We start from the raw sequence: 24,065 nt of genomic DNA, 5'->3' as shown, positions 1-24,065 counted from the left end.
TCATATGTGAACGCGTATATAAACATAGTAAAAATGTCATATTCTTGTTATATTCTTTGCTCTGCATCGAGAGAATATAAAATCAATGAAATTGAACGAGATTTCAACTTTTCGTTTTTCGGCGGTACGCGTATATGAGCGAAAAATCGTATATACGATGTGAATCAAGGTTAAAACTTCAATTCCAAAGATAAAATAGATGTTTGATCTTATGAAATGCAATGTTCTGAATCGACTGGTAACTATCTTCAAACTGGGGCACGAGTATTATTAAAGGTTTCACGATTTTAACTTCGTATATACCGAAATTCACGTATGTCGAACACGTTTTTCGATAATTATCATATAATAACGCGTTTTTAAACATAGTAATAACGTTACATTCATGTTATATTCTTTATTCCCGCGTCGAGAGAATATAAACTCATTGAATTTGAATGAGACTTCAATATTTCGTATTACGATGGTACGCAATTATGAACGAAAAATTGTATATACGATATGAAACAAGGTTAAAACGTCGATTCCAAGATTAAATAGATGTTTGATCTTCAGAAATACAATGTCCGAATTGATTGGTAAAATTTTTCAAACGGTGGTACAAGTAATTTCAATGTTTTCACGATTTCATCTCCGCAATTCTCGAAATACGCATGGGTCGATCTTATTTTTCGACTATATTCATGTTAAAACTCGTATTTACACATAGTAACAAACTTATATTATTGTTCCAATATGTATTCTGCGTCGATAGAATATAAAAGCATTGAAATTTGTTGAGAATTCAAATTTCGCTTTTCGACTATACTTTATGAGCTAATAATCGCATATAACATATGAAACAAGGTTATAACGTCGAATCCAAAATAAAATAGATGTTTGATCTTATGAAATGCAATGTTCTAATTCGATTGGTAATATTTTTCAAACTGTGGCACGAGTATTATTAAAGATTTCTCGTTTTTAACTTCGCATATACTGAATTTCGCGTATGCTGATTACGTTTTTCGATAATTATCATATGTGAACGCGTATTTAAACATAGTAAAAACGTTAAATTCTTGTTATATTCTTTGCTCTGCATCGATAGAATATAAAATCAATGAAATTGAACGAGATTTCAACTTTTCGTTTTTCGACGAAACGCTTATTTGAGCGAAAAATCGTATATACGATATGAAACAATGTTAAAAACTTTGATTTCAATATAATACAGATGCTTGTTCTTATGAAATGCAATGTTATGAATCGACTGGAAACCATTTTTAAATTGTGGCACAAGTATTATTAAAGATTTCACGATTTTAATTTCGCTTATACCGAAATTCGCGTTTTCGATTAAGTTTATCGATAATTATCATATGTGAACGCGTATTTAAACATAGTAAAAACGTTAAATTCTTGTTATATTCTTTGCTCTGCATCGATAGAATATAAAATCAATGAAATTGAACGAGATTTCAACTTTTCGATTTTCGACGATACGCTTATATGAGCGAAAAATCGTATATACGATATGAAACAATGTTAAAAACTTTGATTTCAATATAAAACAGATGCTTGTTCTTATGAAATGCAATGTTATGAATCGACTGGAAACCATTTTTAAATTGTGGCACAAGTATTATTAAAGATTTCACGATTTTAATTTCGCTTATACCGAAATTCGCGTTTTCGATTAAGTTTATCGATAATTATCATATGAAAACGAGTTTTTAAACATAATAAAAACGTTATATGCATGTTATATTCATTATTCTGTATCAATAGAATTTAAAATCAATGAAATTGAACGAGGTTTCAACTTTTCGTTTTTCGACGATACGCTTATTTGAGCGAAAAATCGTAGATACGATATGAATCAATGTTAAAATCTTTAATTTCAATATAAAACAGATGTTTGATCTTATGAAATGCAATGTTCTGGAACGATTGGTATCATTTTTCAAACTGTGGCATAAGTATTATTAAAGATTTCACGATTTTAACTTCGCATATACTGAAATTCGCGTATGCCGATTACGTTTTTCGATAATTATCATATGTGAACGCGTATATAAACATAGTAATAATGTCATATTCTTGTTATATTCTTTGCTCTGCATCGAGAGAATATAAAATCAATGAAATTGAACGAGATTTCAACTTTTCGTTTTTCGGCGGTACGCGTATATGAGCGAAAAATCGTATATACGATGTGAATCAAGGTTAAAACTTCAATTCCAAAGATAAAATAGATGTTTGATCTTATGAAATGCAATGTTCTAAATCGACTGGTAACTTTCTTCAAACTGGGGCAAGAGTATTATTAAAGGTTTCACGATTTTAACTTCGTATATACCGAAATTCGCGTATGTCGAACATGTTTTTCGATAATTATCATATAATAACGCGTTTTTAAACATAGTAATAACGTTACATTCATGTTATATTCTTTATTCCCTCGTCGAGAGAATATAAACTCATTGAATTTGAATGAGACTTCAATATTTCGTATTACGATGGTACGCCATTATGAACGAAAAATTGTATATACGATATGAAACAAGGTTAAAACGTCGATTCCAAGATTAAATAGATGTTTGATCTTCAGAAATACAATGTCCGAATTGATTGGTAACATTTTTCAAACGGTGGTACAAGTAATTTCAATGTTTTCACGATTTCATCTCCGCAATTCTCGAAATTCGCATGGGTCGATCTTATTTTTCGACTATATTCATGTTAAAACTCGTATTTACACATAGTAACAAACTTATATTATTGTTCCAATATGTATTCTGCGTCGATAGAATATAAAAGCATTGAAATTTGTTGAGAATTCAAATTTCGCTTTTCGACTATACTTTATGAGCTAATAATCGCATATAACATATGAAACAAGGTTATAACGTCGAATCCAAAATAAAATAGATGTTTGATCTTATGAAATGCAATGTTCTAATTCGATTGGTAATATTTATCAAACTGTGGCACGAGTATTATTAAAGATTTCTCGTTTTTAACTTCGCATATACTGAATTTCGCGTATGCCGATTAAGTTTTTCGATAATTATCATATGTGAACGCGTATTTAAACATAGTAAAAACGTTAAATTCTTGTTATATTCTTTGCTCTGCATCGATAGAATATAAAATCAATGAAATTGAACGAGATTTCAACTTTTCGTTTTTCGACGATACGCTTATATGAGCGAAAAATCGTATATACGATATGAAACAATGTTAAAAACTTTGATTTCAATATAATACAGATGCTTGTTCTTATGAAATGCAATGTTATGAATCGACTGGAAACCATTTTTAAATTGTGTCACAAGTATTATTAAAGATTTCACGATTTTAATTTCGCTTATACCGAAATTCGCGTTTTCGATTAAGTTTATCGATAATTATCATATGAAAACGAGTTTTTAAACATAATAAAAACGTTATATGCATGTTATATTCATTATTCTGTATCAATAGAATATAAAATCAATGAAATTGAACGAGGTTTCAACTTTTCGTTTTTCGACGATACGCTTATTTGAGCGAAAAATCGTAGATACGATATGAATCAATGTTAAAATCTTTAATTTCAATATAAAACAGATGTTTGATCTTATGAAATGCAATGTTCTGGAACGATTGGTATCATTTTTCAAACTGTGGCATAAGTATTATTAAAGATTTCACGATTTTAACTTCGCATATACTGAAATTCGCGTATGCCGATTACGTTTTTCGATAATTATCATATGTGAACGCGTATATAAACATAGTAAAAACGTCATATTCTTGTTATATTCTTTGCTCTGCATCGAGAGAATATAAAATCAATGAAATTGAACGAGGTTTCAACTTTTCGTTTTTCGACGATACGCTTATTTGAGCGAAAAATCGTAGATACGATATGAATCAATGTTAAAATCTTTAATTTCAATATAAAACAGATGTTTGATCTTATGAAATGCAATGTTCTGGAACGATTGGTATCATTTTTCAAACTGTGGCATAAGTATTATTAAAGATTTCACGATTTTAACTTCGCATATACTGAAATTCGCGTATGCCGATTACGTTTTTCGATAATTATCATATGTGAACGCGTATATAAACATAGTAAAAATGTCATATTCTTGTTATATTCTTTGCTCTGCATCGAGAGAATATAAAATCAATGAAATTGAACGAGATTTCAACTTTTCGTTTTTCGGCGGTACGCGTATATGAGCGAAAAATCGTATATACGATGTGAATCAAGGTTAAAACTTCAATTCCAAAGATAAAATAGATGTTTGATCTTATGAAATGCAATGTTCTGAATCGACTGGTAACTTTCTTCAAACTGGGGCACGAGTATTATTAAAGGTTTCACGATTTTAACTTCGTATATACCGAAATTCGCGTATGTCGAACACGTTTTTCGATAATTATCATATAATAACGCGTTTTTAAACATAGTAATAACGTTACATTCATGTTATATTCTTTATTCCCGCGTCGAGAGAATATAAACTCATTGAATTTGAATGAGACTTCAATATTTCGTATTACGATGGTACGCCATTATGAACGAAAAATTGTATATACGATATGAAACAAGGTTAAAACGTCGATTCCAAGATTAAATAGATGTTTGATCTTCAGAAATACAATGTCCGAATTGATTGGTAACATTTTTCAAACGGTGGTACAAGTAATTTCAATGTTTTCACGATTTCATCTCCGCAATTCTCGAAATTCGCATGGGTCGATCTTATTTTTCGACTATATTCATGTTAAAACTCGTATTTACACATAGTAACAAACTTATATTATTGTTCCAATATGTATTCTGCGTCGATAGAATATAAAAGCATTGAAATTTGTTGAGAATTCAAATTTCGCTTTTCGACTATACTTTATGAGCTAATAATCGCATATAACATATGAAACAAGGTTATAACGTCGAATCCAAAATAAAATAGATGTTTGATCTTATGAAATGCAATGTTCTAATTCGATTGGTAATATTTTTCAAACTGTGGCACGAGTATTATTAAAGATTTCTCGTTTTTAACTTCGCATATACTGAATTTCGCGTATGCTGATTACGTTTTTCGATAATTATCATATGTGAACGCGTATTTAAACATAGTAAAAACGTTAAATTCTTGTTATATTCTTTGCTCTGCATCGATAGAATATAAAATCAATGAAATTGAACGAGATTTCAACTTTTCGTTTTTCGACGATACGCTTATTTGAGCGAAAAATCGTATATACGATATGAAACAATGTTAAAAACTTTGATTTCAATATAATACAGATGCTTGTTCTTATGAAATGCAATGTTATGAATCGACTGGAAACCATTTTTAAATTGTGGCACAAGTATTATTAAAGATTTCACGATTTTAATTTCGCTTATACCGAAATTCGCGTTTTCGATTAAGTTTATCGATAATTATCATATGTGAACGCGTATTTAAACATAGTAAAAACGTTAAATTGTTGTTATATTCTTTTCTCTGCATCGATAGAATATAAAATCAATGAAATTGAACGAGATTTCAACTTTTCGTTTTTCGACGATACGCTTATATGAGCGAAAAATCGTATATACGATATGAAACAATGTTAAAAACTTTGATTTCAATATAATACAGATGCTTGTTCTTATGAAATGCAATGTTATGAATCGACTGGAAACCATTTTTAAATTGTGGCACAAGTATTATTAAAGATTTCACGATTTTAATTTCGCTTATACCGAAATTCGCGTTTTCGATTAAGTATATCGATAATTATCATATGAAAACGAGTTTTTAAACATATTAAAAACGTTATATGCATGTTATATTCATTATTCTGTATCAATAGAATATAAAATCAATGAAATTGAACGAGGTTTCAACTTTTCGTTTTTCGACGATACGCTTATTTGAGCGAAAAATCGTAGATACGATATGAATCAATGTTAAAATCTTTAATTTCAATATAAAACAGATGTTTGATCTTATGAAATGCAATGTTCTGGAACGATTGGTATCATTTTTCAAACTGTGGCATAAGTATTATTAAAGATTTCACGATTTTAACTTCGCATATACTGAAATTCGCGTATGCCGATTACGTTTTTCGATAATTATCATATGTGAACGCGTATATAAACATAGTAAAAATGTCATATTCTTGTTATATTCTTTGCTCTGCATCGAGAGAATATAAAATCAATGAAATTGAACGAGATTTCAACTTTTCGTTTTTCGGCGGTACGCGTATATGAGCGAAAAATCGTATATACGATGTGAATCAAGGTTAAAACTTCAATTCCAAAGATAAAATAGATGTTTGATCTTATGAAATGCAATGTTCTGAATCGACTGGTAACTATCTTCAAACTGGGGCACGAGTATTATTAAAGGTTTCACGATTTTAACTTCGTATATACCGAAATTCACGTATGTCGAACACGTTTTTCGATAATTATCATATAATAACGCGTTTTTAAACATAGTAATAACGTTACATTCATGTTATATTCTTTATTCCCGCGTCGAGAGAATATAAACTCATTGAATTTGAATGAGACTTCAATATTTCGTATTACGATGGTACGCCATTATGAACGAAAAATTGTATATACGATATGAAACAAGGTTAAAACGTCGATTCCAAGATTAAATAGATGTTTGATCTTCAGAAATACAATGTCCGAATTGATTGGTAAAATTTTTCAAACGGTGGTACAAGTAATTTCAATGTTTTCACGATTTCATCTCCGCAATTCTCGAAATTCGCATGGGTCGATCTTATTTTTCGACTATATTCATGTTAAAACTCGTATTTACACATAGTAACAAACTTATATTATTGTTCCAATATGTATTCTGCGTCGATAGAATATAAAAGCATTGAAATTTGTTGAGAATTCAAATTTCGCTTTTCGACTATACTTTATGAGCTAATAATCGCATATAACATATGAAACAAGGTTATAACGTCGAATCCAAAATAAAATAGATGTTTGATCTTATGAAATGCAATGTTCTAATTCGATTGGTAATATTTTTCAAACTGTGGCACGAGTATTATTAAAGATTTCTCGTTTTTAACTTCGCATATACTGAATTTCGCGTATGCTGATTACGTTTTTCGATAATTATCATATGTGAACGCGTATTTAAACATAGTAAAAACGTTAAATTCTTGTTATATTCTTTGCTCTGCATCGATAGAATATAAAATCAATGAAATTGAACGAGATTTCAACTTTTCGTTTTTCGACGATACGCTTATTTGAGCGAAAAATCGTATATACGATATGAAACAATGTTAAAAACTTTGATTTCAATATAATACAGATGCTTGTTCTTATGAAATGCAATGTTATGAATCGACTGGAAACCATTTTTAAATTGTGGCACAAGTATTATTAAAGATTTCACGATTTTAATTTCGCTTATACCGAAATTCGCGTTTTCGATTAAGTTTATCGATAATTATCATATGTGAACGCGTATTTAAACATAGTAAAAACGTTAAATTCTTGTTATATTCTTTGCTCTGCATCGATAGAATATAAAATCAATGAAATTGAACGAGATTTCAACTTTTCGATTTTCGACGATACGCTTATATGAGCGAAAAATCGTATATACGATATGAAACAATGTTAAAAACTTTGATTTCAATATAAAACAGATGCTTGTTCTTATGAAATGCAATGTTATGAATCGACTGGAAACCATTTTTAAATTGTGGCACAAGTATTATTAAAGATTTCACGATTTTAATTTCGCTTATACCGAAATTCGCGTTTTCGATTAAGTTTATCGATAATTATCATATGAAAACGAGTTTTTAAACATAATAAAAACGTTATATGCATGTTATATTCATTATTCTGTATCAATAGAATTTAAAATCAATGAAATTGAACGAGGTTTCAACTTTTCGTTTTTCGACGATACGCTTATTTGAGCGAAAAATCGTAGATACGATATGAATCAATGTTAAAATCTTTAATTTCAATATAAAACAGATGTTTGATCTTATGAAATGCAATGTTCTGGAACGATTGGTATCATATTTCAAACTGTGGCATAAGTATTATTAAAGATTTCACGATTTTAACTTCGCATATACTGAAATTCGCGTATGCCGATTACGTTTTTCGATAATTATCATATGTGAACGCGTATATAAACATAGTAATAATGTCATATTCTTGTTATATTCTTTGCTCTGCATCGAGAGAATATAAAATCAATGAAATTGAACGAGATTTCAACTTTTCGTTTTTCGGCGGTACGCGTATATGAGCGAAAAATCGTATATACGATGTGAATCAAGGTTAAAACTTCAATTCCAAAGATAAAATAGATGTTTGATCTTATGAAATGCAATGTTCTAAATCGACTGGTAACTTTCTTCAAACTGGGGCACGAGTATTATTAAAGGTTTCACGATTTTAACTTCGTATATACCGAAATTCGCGTATGTCGAACACGTTTTTCGATAATTATCATATAATAACGCGTTTTTAAACATAGTAATAACGTTACATTCATGTTATATTCTTTATTCCCTCGTCGAGAGAATATAAACTCATTGAATTTGAATGAGACTTCAATATTTCGTATTACGATGGTACGCCATTATGAACGAAAAATTGTATATACGATATGAAACAAGGTTAAAACGTCGATTCCAAGATTAAATAGATGTTTGATCTTCAGAAATACAATGTCCGAATTGATTGGTAACATTTTTCAAACGGTGGTACAAGTAATTTCAATGTTTTCACGATTTCATCTCCGCAATTCTCGAAATTCGCATGGGTCGATCTTATTTTTCGACTATATTCATGTTAAAACTCGTATTTACACATAGTAACAAACTTATATTATTGTTCCAATATGTATTCTGCGTCGATAGAATATAAAAGCATTGAAATTTGTTGAGAATTCAAATTTCGCTTTTCGACTATACTTTATGAGCTAATAATCGCATATAACATATGAAACAAGGTTATAACGTCGAATCCAAAATAAAATAGATGTTTGATCTTATGAAATGCAATGTTCTAATTCGATTGGTAATATTTATCAAACTGTGGCACGAGTATTATTAAAGATTTCTCGTTTTTAACTTCGCATATACTGAATTTCGCGTATGCCGATTAAGTTTTTCGATAATTATCATATGTGAACGCGTATTTAAACATAGTAAAAACGTTAAATTCTTGTTATATTCTTTGCTCTGCATCGATAGAATATAAAATCAATGAAATTGAACGAGATTTCAACTTTTCGTTTTTCGACGATACGCTTATATGAGCGAAAAATCGTATATACGATATGAAACAATGTTAAAAACTTTGATTTCAATATAATACAGATGCTTGTTCTTATGAAATGCAATGTTATGAATCGACTGGAAACCATTTTTAAATTGTGTCACAAGTATTATTAAAGATTTCACGATTTTAATTTCGCTTATACCGAAATTCGCGTTTTCGATTAAGTTTATCGATAATTATCATATGAAAACGAGTTTTTAAACATAATAAAAACGTTATATGCATGTTATATTCATTATTCTGTATCAATAGAATATAAAATCAATGAAATTGAACGAGGTTTCAACTTTTCGTTTTTCGACGATACGCTTATTTGAGCGAAAAATCGTAGATACGATATGAATCAATGTTAAAATCTTTAATTTCAATATAAAACAGATGTTTGATCTTATGAAATGCAATGTTCTGGAACGATTGGTATCATTTTTCAAACTGTGGCATAAGTATTATTAAAGATTTCACGATTTTAACTTCGCATATACTGAAATTCGCGTATGCCGATTACGTTTTTCGATAATTATCATATGTGAACGCGTATATAAACATAGTAAAAATGTCATATTCTTGTTATATTCTTTGCTCTGCATCGAGAGAATATAAAATCAATGAAATTGAACGAGGTTTCAACTTTTCGTTTTTCGACGATACGCTTATTTGAGCGAAAAATCGTAGATACGATATGAATCAATGTTAAAATCTTTAATTTCAATATAAAACAGATGTTTGATCTTATGAAATGCAATGTTCTGGAACGATTGGTATCATTTTTCAAACTGTGGCATAAGTATTATTAAAGAATTCACGATTTTAACTTCGCATATACTGAAATTCGCGTATGCCGATTACGTTTTTCGATAATTATCATATGTGAACGCGTATATAAACATAGTAAAAATGTCATATTCTTGTTATATTCTTTGCTCTGCATCGAGAGAATATAAAATCAATGAAATTGAACGAGATTTCAACTTTTCGTTTTTCGGCGGTACGCGTATATGAGCGAAAAATCGTATATACGATGTGAATCAAGGTTAAAACTTCAATTCCAAAGATAAAATAGATGTTTGATCTTATGAAATGCAATGTTCTGAATCGACTGGTAACTTTCTTCAAACTGGGGCACGAGTATTATTAAAGGTTTCACGATTTTAACTTCGTATATACCGAAATTCGCGTATGTCGAACACGTTTTTCGATAATTATAATATAATAACGCGTTTTTAAACATAGTAATAACGTTACATTCATGTTATATTCTTTATTCCCGCGTCGAGAGAATATAAACTCATTGAATTTGAATGAGACTTCAATATTTCGTATTACGATGGTACGCCATTATGAACGAAAAATTGTATATACGATATGAAACAAGGTTAAAACGTCGATTCCAAGATTAAATAGATGTTTGATCTTCAGAAATACAATGTCCGAATTGATTGGTAACATTTTTCAAACGGTGGTACAAGTAATTTCAATGTTTTCACGATTTCATCTCCGCAATTCTCGAAATTCGCATGGGTCGATCTTATTTTTCGACTATATTCATGTTAAAACTCGTATTTACACATAGTAACAAACTTATATTATTGTTCCAATATGTATTCTGCGTCGATAGAATATAAAAGCATTGAAATTTGTTGAGAATTCAAATTTCGCTTTTCGACTATACTTTATGAGCTAATAATCGCATATAACATATGAAACAAGGTTATAACGTCGAATCCAAAATAAAATAGATGTTTGATCTTATGAAATGCAATGTTCTAATTCGATTGGTAATATTTTTCAAACTGTGGCACGAGTATTATTAAAGATTTCTCGTTTTTAACTTCGCATATACTGAATTTCGCGTATGCCGATTACGTTTTTCGATAATTATCATATGTGAACGCGTATTTAAACATAGTAAAAACGTTAAATTCTTGTTATATTCTTTGCTCTGCATCGATAGAATATAAAATCAATGAAATTGAACGAGATTTCAACTTTTCGTTTTTCGACGATACGCTTATATGAGCGAAAAATCGTATATACGATATGAAACAATGTTAAAAACTTTGATTTCAATATAATACAGATGCTTGTTCTTATGAAATGCAATGTTATGAATCGACTGGAAACCATTTTTAAATTGTGGCACAAGTATTATTAAAGATTTCACGATTTTAATTTCGCTTATACCGAAATTCGCGTTTTCGATTAAGTTTATCGATAATTATCATATGAAAACGAGTTTTTAAACATATTAAAAACGTTATATGCATGTTATATTCATTATTCTGTATCAATAGAATATAAAATCAATGAAATTGAACGAGGTTTCAACTTTTCGTTTTTCGACGATACGCTTATTTGAGCGAAAAATCGTAGATACGATATGAATCAATGTTAAAATCTTTAATTTCAATATAAAACAGATGTTTGATCTTATGAAATGCAATGTTCTGGAACGATTGGTATCATTTTTCAAACTGTGGCATAAGTATTATTAAAGATTTCACGATTTTAACTTCGCATATACTGAAATTCGCGTATGCCGATTACGTTTTTCGATAATTATCATATGTGAACGCGTATATAAACATAGTAAAAATGTCATATTCTTGTTATATTCTTTGCTCTGCATCGAGAGAATATAAAATCAATGAAATTGAACGAGATTTCAACTTTTCGTTTTTCGGCGGTACGCGTATATGAGCGAAAAATCGTATATACGATGTGAATCAAGGTTAAAACTTCAATTCCAAAGATAAAATAGATGTTTGATCTTATGAAATGCAATGTTCTGAATCGACTGGTAACTTTCTTCAAACTGGGGCACGAGTATTATTAAAGGTTTCACGATTTTAACTTCGTATATACCGAAATTCGCGTATGTCGAACACGTTTTTCGATAATTATCATATTTTAACGCGTTTTTAAACATAGTAATAACGTTACATTCATGTTATATTCTTTATTCCCGCGTCGAGAGAATATAAACTCATTGAATTTGAATGAGACTTCAATATTTCGTATTACGATGGTACGCCATTATGAACGAAAAATTGTATATACGATATGAAACAAGGTTAAAACGTCGATTCCAAGATTAAATAGATGTTTGATCTTCAGAAATACAATGTCCGAATTGATTGGTAACATTTTTCAAACGGTGGTACAAGTAATTTCAATGTTTTCACGATTTCATCTCCGCAATTCTCGAAATTCGCATGGGTCGATCTTATTTTTCGACTATATTCATGTTAAAACTCGTATTTACACATAGTAACAAACTTATATTATTGTTCCAATATGTATTCTGCGTCGATAGAATATAAAAGCATTGAAATTTGTTGAGAATTCAAATTTCGCTTTTCGACTATACTTTATGAGCTAATAATCGCATATAACATATGAAACAAGGTTATAACGTCGAATCCAAAATAAAATAGATGTTTGATCTTATGAAATGCAATGTTCTAATTCGATTGGTAATATTTTTCAAACTGTGGCACGAGTATTATTAAAGATTTCTCGTTTTTAACTTCGCATATACTGAATTTCGCGTATGCCGATTACGTTTTTCGATAATTATCATATGTGAACGCGTATTTAAACATAGTAAAAACGTTAAATTCTTGTTATATTCTTTGCTCTGCATCGATAGAATATAAAATCAATGAAATTGAACGAGATTTCAACTTTTCGTTTTTCGACGATACGCTTATATGAGCGAAAAATCGTATATACGATATGAAACAATGTTAAAAACTTTGATTTCAATATAATACAGATGCTTGTTCTTATGAAATGCAATGTTATGAATCGACTGGAAACCATTTTTAAATTGTGGCACAAGTATTATTAAAGATTTCACGATTTTAATTTCGCTTATACCGAAATTCGCGTTTTCGATTAAGTTTATCGATAATTATCATATGAAAACGAGTTTTTAAACATATTAAAAACGTTATATGCATGTTATATTCATTATTCTGTATCAATAGAATATAAAATCAATGAAATTGAACGAGGTTTCAACTTTTCGTTTTTCGACGATACGCTTATTTGAGCGAAAAATCGTAGATACGATATGAATCAATGTTAAAATCTTTAATTTCAATATAAAACAGATGTTTGATCTTATGAAATGCAATGTTCTGGAACGATTGGTATCATTTTTCAAACTGTGGCATAAGTATTATTAAAGATTTCACGATTTTAACTTCGCATATACTGAAATTCGCGTATGCCGATTACGTTTTTCGATAATTATCATATGTGAACGCGTATATAAACATAGTAAAAATGTCATATTCTTGTTATATTCTTTGCTCTGCATCGAGAGAATATAAAATCAATGAAATTGAACGAGATTTCAACTTTTCGTTTTTCGGCGGTACGCGTATATGAGCGAAAAATCGTATATACGATGTGAATCAAGGTTAAAACTTCAATTCCAAAGATAAAATAGATGTTTGATCTTATGAAATGCAATGTTCTGAATCGACTGGTAACTTTCTTCAAACTGGGGCACGAGTATTATTAAAGGTTTCACGATTTTAACTTCGTATATACCGAAATTCGCGTATGTCGAACACGTTTTTCGATAATTATCATATTTTAACGCGTTTTTAAACATAGTAATAACGTTACATTCATGTTATATTCTTTATTCCCGCGTCGAGAGAATATAAACTCATTGAATTTGAATGAGACTTCAATATTTCGTATTACGATGGTACGCCATTATGAACGAAAAATTGTATATACGATATGAAACAAGGTTAAAACGTCGATTCCAAGATTAAATAGATGTTTGATCTTCAGAAATACAATGTCCGAATTGATTGGTAACATTTTTCAAACGGTGGTACAAGTAATTTCAATGTTTTCACGATTTCATCTCCGCAATTCTCGAAATTCGCATGGGTCGATCTTATTTTTCGACTATATTCATGTTAAAACTCGTATTTACACATAGTAACAAACTTATATTATTGTTCCAATATGTATTCTGCGTCGATAGAATATAAAAGCATTGAAATTTGTTGAGAATTCAAATTTCGCTTTTCGACTATACTTTATGAGCTAATAATCGCATATAACATATGAAACAAGGTTATAACGTCGAATCCAAAATAAAATAGATGTTTGATCTTATGAAATGCAATGTTCTAATTCGATTGGTAATATTTTTCAAACTGTGGCACGAGTATTATTAAAGATTTCTCGTTTTTAACTTCGCATATACTGAATTTCGCGTATGCCGATTACGTTTTTCGATAATTATCATATGTGAACGCGTATTTAAACATAGTAAAAACGTTAAATTCTTGTTATATTCTTTGCTCTGCATCGATAGAATATAAAATCAATGAAATTGAACGAGATTTCAACTTTTCGTTTTTCGACGATACGCTTATATGAGCGAAAAATCGTATATACGATATGAAACAATGTTAAAAACTTTGATTTCAATATAATACAGATGCTTGTTCTTATGAAATGCAATGTTATGAATCGACTGGAAACCATTTTTAAATTGTGGCACAAGTATTATTAAAGATTTCACGATTTTAATTTCGCTTATACCGAAATTCGCGTTTTCGATTAAGTTTATCGATAATTATCATATGAAAACGAGTTTTTAAACATATTAAAAACGTTATATGCATGTTATATTCATTATTCTGTATCAATAGAATATAAAATCAATGAAATTGAACGAGGTTTCAACTTTTCGTTTTTCGACGATACGCTTATTTGAGCGAAAAATCGTAGATACGATATGAATCAATGTTAAAATCTTTAATTTCAATATAAAACAGATGTTTGATCTTATGAAATGCAATGTTCTGGAACGATTGGTATCATTTTTCAAACTGTGGCATAAGTATTATTAAAGATTTCACGATTTTAACTTCGCATATACTGAAATTCGCGTATGCCGATTACGTTTTTCGATAATTATCATATGTGAACGCGTATATAAACATAGTAAAAATGTCATATTCTTGTTATATTCTTTGCTCTGCATCGAGAGAATATAAAATCAATGAAATTGAACGAGATTTCAACTTTTCGTTTTTCGGCGGTACGCGTATATGAGCGAAAAATCGTATATACGATGTGAATCAAGGTTAAAACTTCAATTCCAAAGATAAAATAGATGTTTGATCTTATGAAATGCAATGTTCTGAATCGACTGGTAACTTTCTTCAAACTGGGGCACGAGTATTATTAAAGGTTTCACGATTTTAACTTCGTATATACCGAAATTCGCGTATGTCGAACACGTTTTTCGATAATTATCATATAATAACGCGTTTTTAAACATAGTAATAACGTTACATTCATGTTATATTCTTTATTCCCGCGTCGAGAGAATATAAACTCATTGAATTTGAATGAGACTTCAATATTTCGTATTACGATGGTACGCCATTATGAACGAAAAATTGTATATACGATATGAAACAAGGTTAAAACGTCGATTCCAAGATTAAATAGATGTTTGATCTTCAGAAATACAATGTCCGAATTGATTGGTAACATTTTTCAAACGGTGGTACAAGTAATTTCAATGTTTTCACGATTTCATCTCCGCAATTCTCGAAATTCGCATGGGTCGATCTTATTTTTCGACTATATTCATGTTAAAACTCGTATTTACACATAGTAACAAACTTATATTATTGTTCCAATATGTATTCTGCGTCGATAGAATATAAAAGCATTGAAATTTGTTGAGAATTCAAATTTCGCTTTTCGACTATACTTTATGAGCTAATAATCGCATATAACATATGAAACAAGGTTATAACGTCGAATCCAAAATAAAATAGATGTTTGATCTTATGAAATGCAATGTTCTAATTCGATTGGTAATATTTTTCAAACTGTGGCACGAGTATTATTAAAGATTTCTCGTTTTTAACTTCGCATATACTGAATTTCGCGTATGCCGATTACGTTTTTCGATAATTATCATATGTGAACGCGTATTTAAACATAGTAAAAACGTTAAATTCTTGTTATATTCTTTGCTCTGCATCGATAGAATATAAAATCAATGAAATTGAACGAGATTTCAACTTTTCGTTTTTCGACGATACGCTTATATGAGCGAAAAATCGTATATACGATATGAAACAATGTTAAAAACTTTGATTTCAATATAATACAGATGCTTGTTCTTATGAAATGCAATGTTATGAATCGACTGGAAACCATTTTTAAATTGTGGCACAAGTATTATTAAAGATTTCACGATTTTAATTTCGCTTATACCGAAATTCGCGTTTTCGATTAAGTTTATCGATAATTATCATATGAAAACGAGTTTTTAAACATATTAAAAACGTTATATGCATGTTATATTCATTATTCTGTATCAATAGAATATAAAATCAATGAAATTGAACGAGGTTTCAACTTTTCGTTTTTCGACGATACGCTTATTTGAGCGAAAAATCGTAGATACGATATGAATCAATGTTAAAATCTTTAATTTCAATATAAAACAGATGTTTGATCTTATGAAATGCAATGTTCTGGAACGATTGGTATCATTTTTCAAACTGTGGCATAAGTATTATTAAAGATTTCACGATTTTAACTTCGCATATACTGAAATTCGCGTATGCCGATTACGTTTTTCGATAATTATCATATGTGAACGCGTATATAAACATAGTAAAAATGTCATATTCTTGTTATATTCTTTGCTCTGCATCGAGAGAATATAAAATCAATGAAATTGAACGAGATTTCAACTTTTCGTTTTTCGGCGGTACGCGTATATGAGCGAAAAATCGTATATACGATGTGAATCAAGGTTAAAACTTCAATTCCAAAGATAAAATAGATGTTTGATCTTATGAAATGCAATGTTCTGAATCGACTGGTAACTTTCTTCAAACTGGGGCACGAGTATTATTAAAGGTTTCACGATTTTAACTTCGTATATACCGAAATTCGCGTATGTCGAACACGTTTTTCGATAATTATCATATAATAACGCGTTTTTAAACATAGTAATAACGTTACATTCATGTTATATTCTTTATTCCCGCGTCGAGAGAATATAAACTCATTGAATTTGAATGAGACTTCAATATTTCGTATTACGATGGTACGCCATTATGAACGAAAAATTGTATATACGATATGAAACAAGGTTAAAACGTCGATTCCAAGATTAAATAGATGTTTGATCTTCAGAAATACAATGTCCGAATTGATTGGTAACATTTTTCAAACGGTGGTACAAGTAATTTCAATGTTTTCACGATTTCATCTCCGCAATTCTCGAAATTCGCATGGGTCGATCTTATTTTTCGACTATATTCATGTTAAAACTCGTATTTACACATAGTAACAAACTTATATTATTGTTCCAATATGTATTCTGCGTCGATAGAATATAAAAGCATTGAAATTTGTTGAGAATTCAAATTTCGCTTTTCGACTATACTTTATGAGCTAATAATCGCATATAACATATGAAACAAGGTTATAACGTCGAATCCAAAATAAAATAGATGTTTGATCTTATGAAATGCAATGTTCTAATTCGATTGGTAATATTTTTCAAACTGTGGCACGAGTATTATTAAAGATTTCTCGTTTTTAACTTCGCATATACTGAATTTCGCGTATGCCGATTACGTTTTTCGATAATTATCATATGTGAACGCGTATTTAAACATAGTAAAAACGTTAAATTCTTGTTATATTCTTTGCTCTGCATCGATAGAATATAAAATCAATGAAATTGAACGAGATTTCAACTTTTCGTTTTTCGACGATACGCTTATATGAGCGAAAAATCGTATATACGATATGAAACAATGTTAAAAACTTTGATTTCAATATAATACAGATGCTTGTTCTTATGAAATGCAATGTTATGAATCGACTGGAAACCATTTTTAAATTGTGGCACAAGTATTATTAAAGATTTCACGATTTTAATTTCGCTTATACCGAAATTCGCGTTTTCGATTAAGTTTATCGATAATTATCATATGAAAACGAGTTTTTAAACATATTAAAAACGTTATATGCATGTTATATTCATTATTCTGTATCAATAGAATATAAAATCAATGAAATTGAACGAGGTTTCAACTTTTCGTTTTTCGACGATACGCTTATTTGAGCGAAAAATCGTAGATACGATATGAATCAATGTTAAAATCTTTAATTTCAATATAAAACAGATGTTTGATCTTATGAAATGCAATGTTCTGGAACGATTGGTATCATTTTTCAAACTGTGGCATAAGTATTATTAAAGATTTCACGATTTTAACTTCGCATATACTGAAATTCGCGTATGCCGATTACGTTTTTCGATAATTATCATATGTGAACGCGTATATAAACATAGTAAAAATGTCATATTCTTGTTATATTCTTTGCTCTGCATCGAGAGAATATAAAATCAATGAAATTGAACGAGATTTCAACTTTTCGTTTTTCGGCGGTACGCGTATATGAGCGAAAAATCGTATATACGATGTGAATCAAGGTTAAAACTTCAATTCCAAATATAAAATAGATGTTTGATCTTATGAAATGCAATGTTCTGAATCGACTGGTAACTTTCTTCAAACTGGGGCACGAGTATTATTAAAGGTTTCACGATTTTAACTTCGTATATACCGAAATTCGCGTATGTCGAACACGTTTTTCGATAATTATCATATAATAACGCGTTTTTAAACATAGTAATAACGTTACATTCATGTTATATTCTTTATTCCCGCGTCGAGAGAATATAAACTCATTGAATTTGAATGAGACTTCAATATTTCGTATTACGATGGTACGCCATTATGAACGAAAAATTGTATATACGATATGAAACAAGGTTAAAACGTCGATTCCAAGATTAAATAGATGTTTGATCTTCAGAAATACAATGTCCGAATTGATTGGTAACATTTTTCAAACGGTGGTACAAGTAATTTCAATGTTTTCACGATTTCATCTCCGCAATTCTCGAAATTCGCATGGGTCGATCTTATTTTTCGACTATATTCATGTTAAAACTCGTATTTACACATAGTAACAAACTTATATTATTGTTCCAATATGTATTCTGCGTCGATAGAATATAAAAGCATTGAAATTTGTTGAGAATTCAAATTTCGCTTTTCGACTATACTTTATGAGCTAATAATCGCATATAACATATGAAACAAGGTTATAACGTCGAATCCAAAATAAAATAGATGTTTGATCTTATGAAATGCAATGTTCTAATTCGATTGGTAATATTTTTCAAACTGTGGCACGAGTATTATTAAAGATTTCTCGTTTTTAACTTCGCATATACTGAATTTCGCGTATGCCGATTACGTTTTTCGATAATTATCATATGTGAACGCGTATATAAACATAGTAAAAATGTCATATTCTTGTTATATTCTTTGCTCTGCATCGAGAGAATATAAAATCAATGAAATTGAACGAGATTTCAACTTTTCGTTTTTCGGCGATACGCTTATATGAGCGAAAAATCGTATATACGATATGAAACAATGTTAAAAACTTTGATTTCAATATAATACAGATGCTTGTTCTTATGAAATGCAATGTTATGAATCGACTGGAAACCATTTTTAAATTGTGGCACAAGTATTATTAAAGATTTCACGATTTTAATTTCGCTTATACCGAAATTCGCGTTTTCGATTAAGTTTATCGATAATTATCATATGAAAACGAGTTTTTAAACATATTAAAAACGTTATATGCATGTTATATTCATTATTCTGTATCAATAGAATATAAAATCAATGAAATTGAACGAGGTTTCAACTTTTCGTTTTTCGACGATACGCTTATTTGAGCGAAAAATCGTAGATACGATATGAATCAATGTTAAAATCTTTAATTTCAATATAAAACAGATGTTTGATCTTATGAAATGCAATGTTCTGGAACGATTGGTATCATTTTTCAAACTGTGGCATAAGTATTATTAAAGATTTCACGATTTTAACTTCGCATATACTGAAATTCGCGTATGCCGATTACGTTTTTCGATAATTATCATATGTGAACGCGTATATAAACATAGTAAAAACGTCATATTCTTGTTGTATTCTTTGCTCTGCATCGAGAGAATATAAAATCAATGAAAGTGAACGAGATTTCAACTTTTCGTTTTTCGGCGGTACGCGTATATGAGCGAAAAATCGTATATACGATGTGAATCAAGGTTAAAACTTCAATTCCAAAGATAAAATAGATGTTTGATCTTATGAAATGCAATGTTCTGAATCGACTGGTAACTTTCTTCAAACTGGGGCACGAGTATTATTAAAGGTTTCACGATTTTAACTTCGTATATACCGAAATTCGCGTATGTCGAACACGTTTTTCGATAATTATCATATAATAACGCGTTTTTAAACATAGTAATAACGTTACATTCATGTTATATTCTTTATTCCCGCGTCGAGAGAATATAAACTCATTGAATTTGAATGAGACTTCAATATTTCGTATTACGATGGTACGCCATTATGAACGAAAAATTGTATATACGATATGAAACAAGGTTAAAACGTCGATTCCAAGATTAAATAGATGTTTGATCTTCAGAAATACAATGTCCGAATTGATTGGTAACATTTTTCAAACGGTGGTACAAGTAATTTCAATGTTTTCACAATTTCATCTCCGCAATTCTCGAAATTCGCATGGGTCGATCTTATTTTTCGACTATATTCATGTTAAAACTCGTATTTACACATAGTAACAAACTTATATTATTGTTCCAATATGTATTCTGCGTCGATAGAATATAAAAGCATTGAAATTTGTTGAGAATTCAAATTTCGCTTTTCGACTATACTTTATGAGCTAATAATCGCGTATAACATATGAAACAAGGTTATAACGTCGAATCCAAAATAAAATAGATGTTTGATCTTATGAAATGCAATGTTCTAATTCGATTGGTAATATTTTTCAAACTGTGGCACGAGTATTATTAAAGATTTCTCTTTTTTAACTTCGCATATACTGAATTTCGCGTATGCCGATTACGTTTTTCGATAATTATCATATGTGAACGCGTATATAAACATAGTAAAAATGTCATATTCTTGTTATATTCTTTGCTCTGCATCGAGAGAATATAAAATCAATGAAATTGAACGAGATTTCAACTTTTCGTTTTTCGGCGGTACGCGTATATGAGCGAAAAATCGTATATACGATGTGAATCAAGGTTAAAACTTCAATTCCAAAGATAAAATAGATGTTTGATCTTATGAAATGCAATGTTCTGAATCGACTGGTAACTTTCTTCAAACTGGGGCACGAGTATTATTAAAGGTTTCACGATTTTAACTTCGTATATACCGAAATTCGCGTATGTCGAACACGTTTTTCGATAATTATCATATAATAACGCGTTTTTAAACATAGTAATAACGTTACATTCATGTTATATTCTTTATTCCCGCGTCGAGAGAATATAAACTCATTGAATTTGAATGAGACTTCAATATTTCGTATTACGATGGTACGCCATTATGAACAAAAAATTGTATATACGATATGAAACAAGGTTAAAACGTCGATTCCAAGATTAAATAGATGTTTGATCTTCAGAAATACAATGTCCGAATTGATTGGTAACATTTTTCAAACGGTGGTACAAGTAATTTCAATGTTTTCACGATTTCATCTCCGCAATTCTCGAAATTCGCATGGGTCGATCTTATTTTTCGACTATATTCATGTTAAAACTCGTATTTACACATAGTAACAAACTTATATTATTGTTCCAATATGTATTCTGCGTCGATAGAATATAAAAGCATTGAAATTTGTTGAGAATTCAAATTTCGCTTTTCGACTATACTTTATGAGCTAATAATCGCATATAACATATGAAACAAGGTTATAACGTCGAATCCAAAATAAAATAGATGTTTGATCTTATGAAATGCAATGTTCTAATTCGATTGGTAATATTTTTCAAACTGTGGCACGAGTATTATTAAAGATTTCTCGTTTTTAACTTCGCATATACTGAATTTCGCGTATGCCGATTACGTTTTTCGATAATTATCATATGTGAACGCGTATTTAAACATAGTAAAAACGTTAAATTCTTGTTATATTCTTTGCTCTGCATCGATAGAATATAAAATCAATGAAATTGAACGAGATTTCAACTTTTCGTTTTTCGACGATACGCTTATATGAGCGAAAAATCGTATATACGATATGAAACAATGTTAAAAACTTTGATTTCAATATAATACAGATGCTTGTTCTTATGAAATGCAATGTTATGAATCGACTGGAAACCATTTTTAAATTGTGGCACAAGTATTATTAAAGATTTCACGATTTTAATTTCGCTTATACCGAAATTCGCGTTTTCGATTAAGTTTATCGATAATTATCATATGAAAACGAGTTTTTAAACATATTAAAAACGTTATATGCAAGTTATATTCATTATTCTGTATCAATAGAATATAAAATCAATGAAATTGAACGAGGTTTCAACTTTTCGTTTTTCGACGATACGCTTATTTGAGCGAAAAATCGTAGATACGATATGAATCAATGTTAAAATCTTTAATTTCAATATAAAACAGATGTTTGATCTTATGAAATGCAATGTTCTGGAACGATTGGTATCATTTTTCAAACTGTGGCATAAGTATTATTAAAGATTTCACGATTTTAACTTCGCATATACTGAAATTCGCGTATGCCGATTACGTTTTTCGATAATTATCATATGTGAACGCGTATATAAACATAGTAAAAACGTCATATTCTTGTTATATTCTTTGCTCTGCATCGAGAGAATATAAAATCAATGAAATTGAACGAGATTTCAACTTTTGGTTTTTCGGCGGTACGCGTATATGAGCGAAAAATCGTATATACGATGTGAATCAAGGTTAAAACTTCAATTCCAAAGATAAAATAGATGTTTGATCTTATGAAATGCAATGTTCTGAATCGACTGGTAACTTTCTTCAAACTGGGGCACGAGTATTATTAAAGGTTTCACGATTTTAACTTCGTATATACCGAAATTCGCGTATGTCGAACACGTTTTTCGATAATTATCATATAATAACGCGTTTTTAAACATAGTAATAACGTTACATTCATGTTATATTCTTTATTCCCGCGTCGAGAGAATATAAACTCATTGAATTTGAATGAGACTTCAATATTTCGTATTACGATGGTACGCCATTATGAACGAAAAATTGTATATACGATATGAAACAAGGTTAAAACGTCGATTCCAAGATTAAATAGATGTTTGATCTTCAGAAATACAATGTCCGAATTGATTGGTAACATTTTTCAAACGGTGGTACAAGTAATTTCAATGTTTTCACGATTTCATCTCCGCAATTCTCGAAATTCGCATGGGTCGATCTTATTTTTCGACTATATTCATGTTAAAACTCGTATTTACACATAGTAACAAACTTATATTATTGTTCAAATATGTATTCTGCGTCGATAGAATATAAAAGCATTGAAATTTGTTGAGAATTCAAATTTCGCTTTACGACTATACTTTATGAGCTAATAATCGCATATAACATATGAAACAAGGTTATAACGTCGAATCCAAAATAAAATAGATGTTTGATCTTATGAAATGCAATGTTCTAATTCGATTGGTAATATTTTTCAAACTGTGGCACGAGTATTATTAAAGATTTCTCGTTTTTAACTT

Source organism: Vespa crabro, chromosome 1, assembly GCF_910589235.1.
Source record: "Vespa crabro chromosome 1, iyVesCrab1.2, whole genome shotgun sequence".
NCBI lineage: Eukaryota > Metazoa > Arthropoda > Insecta > Hymenoptera > Vespidae > Vespa > Vespa crabro.
The sequence above is the reverse complement of the archived record's forward strand: the minus strand, read 5'-3'. Positions refer to the sequence as shown.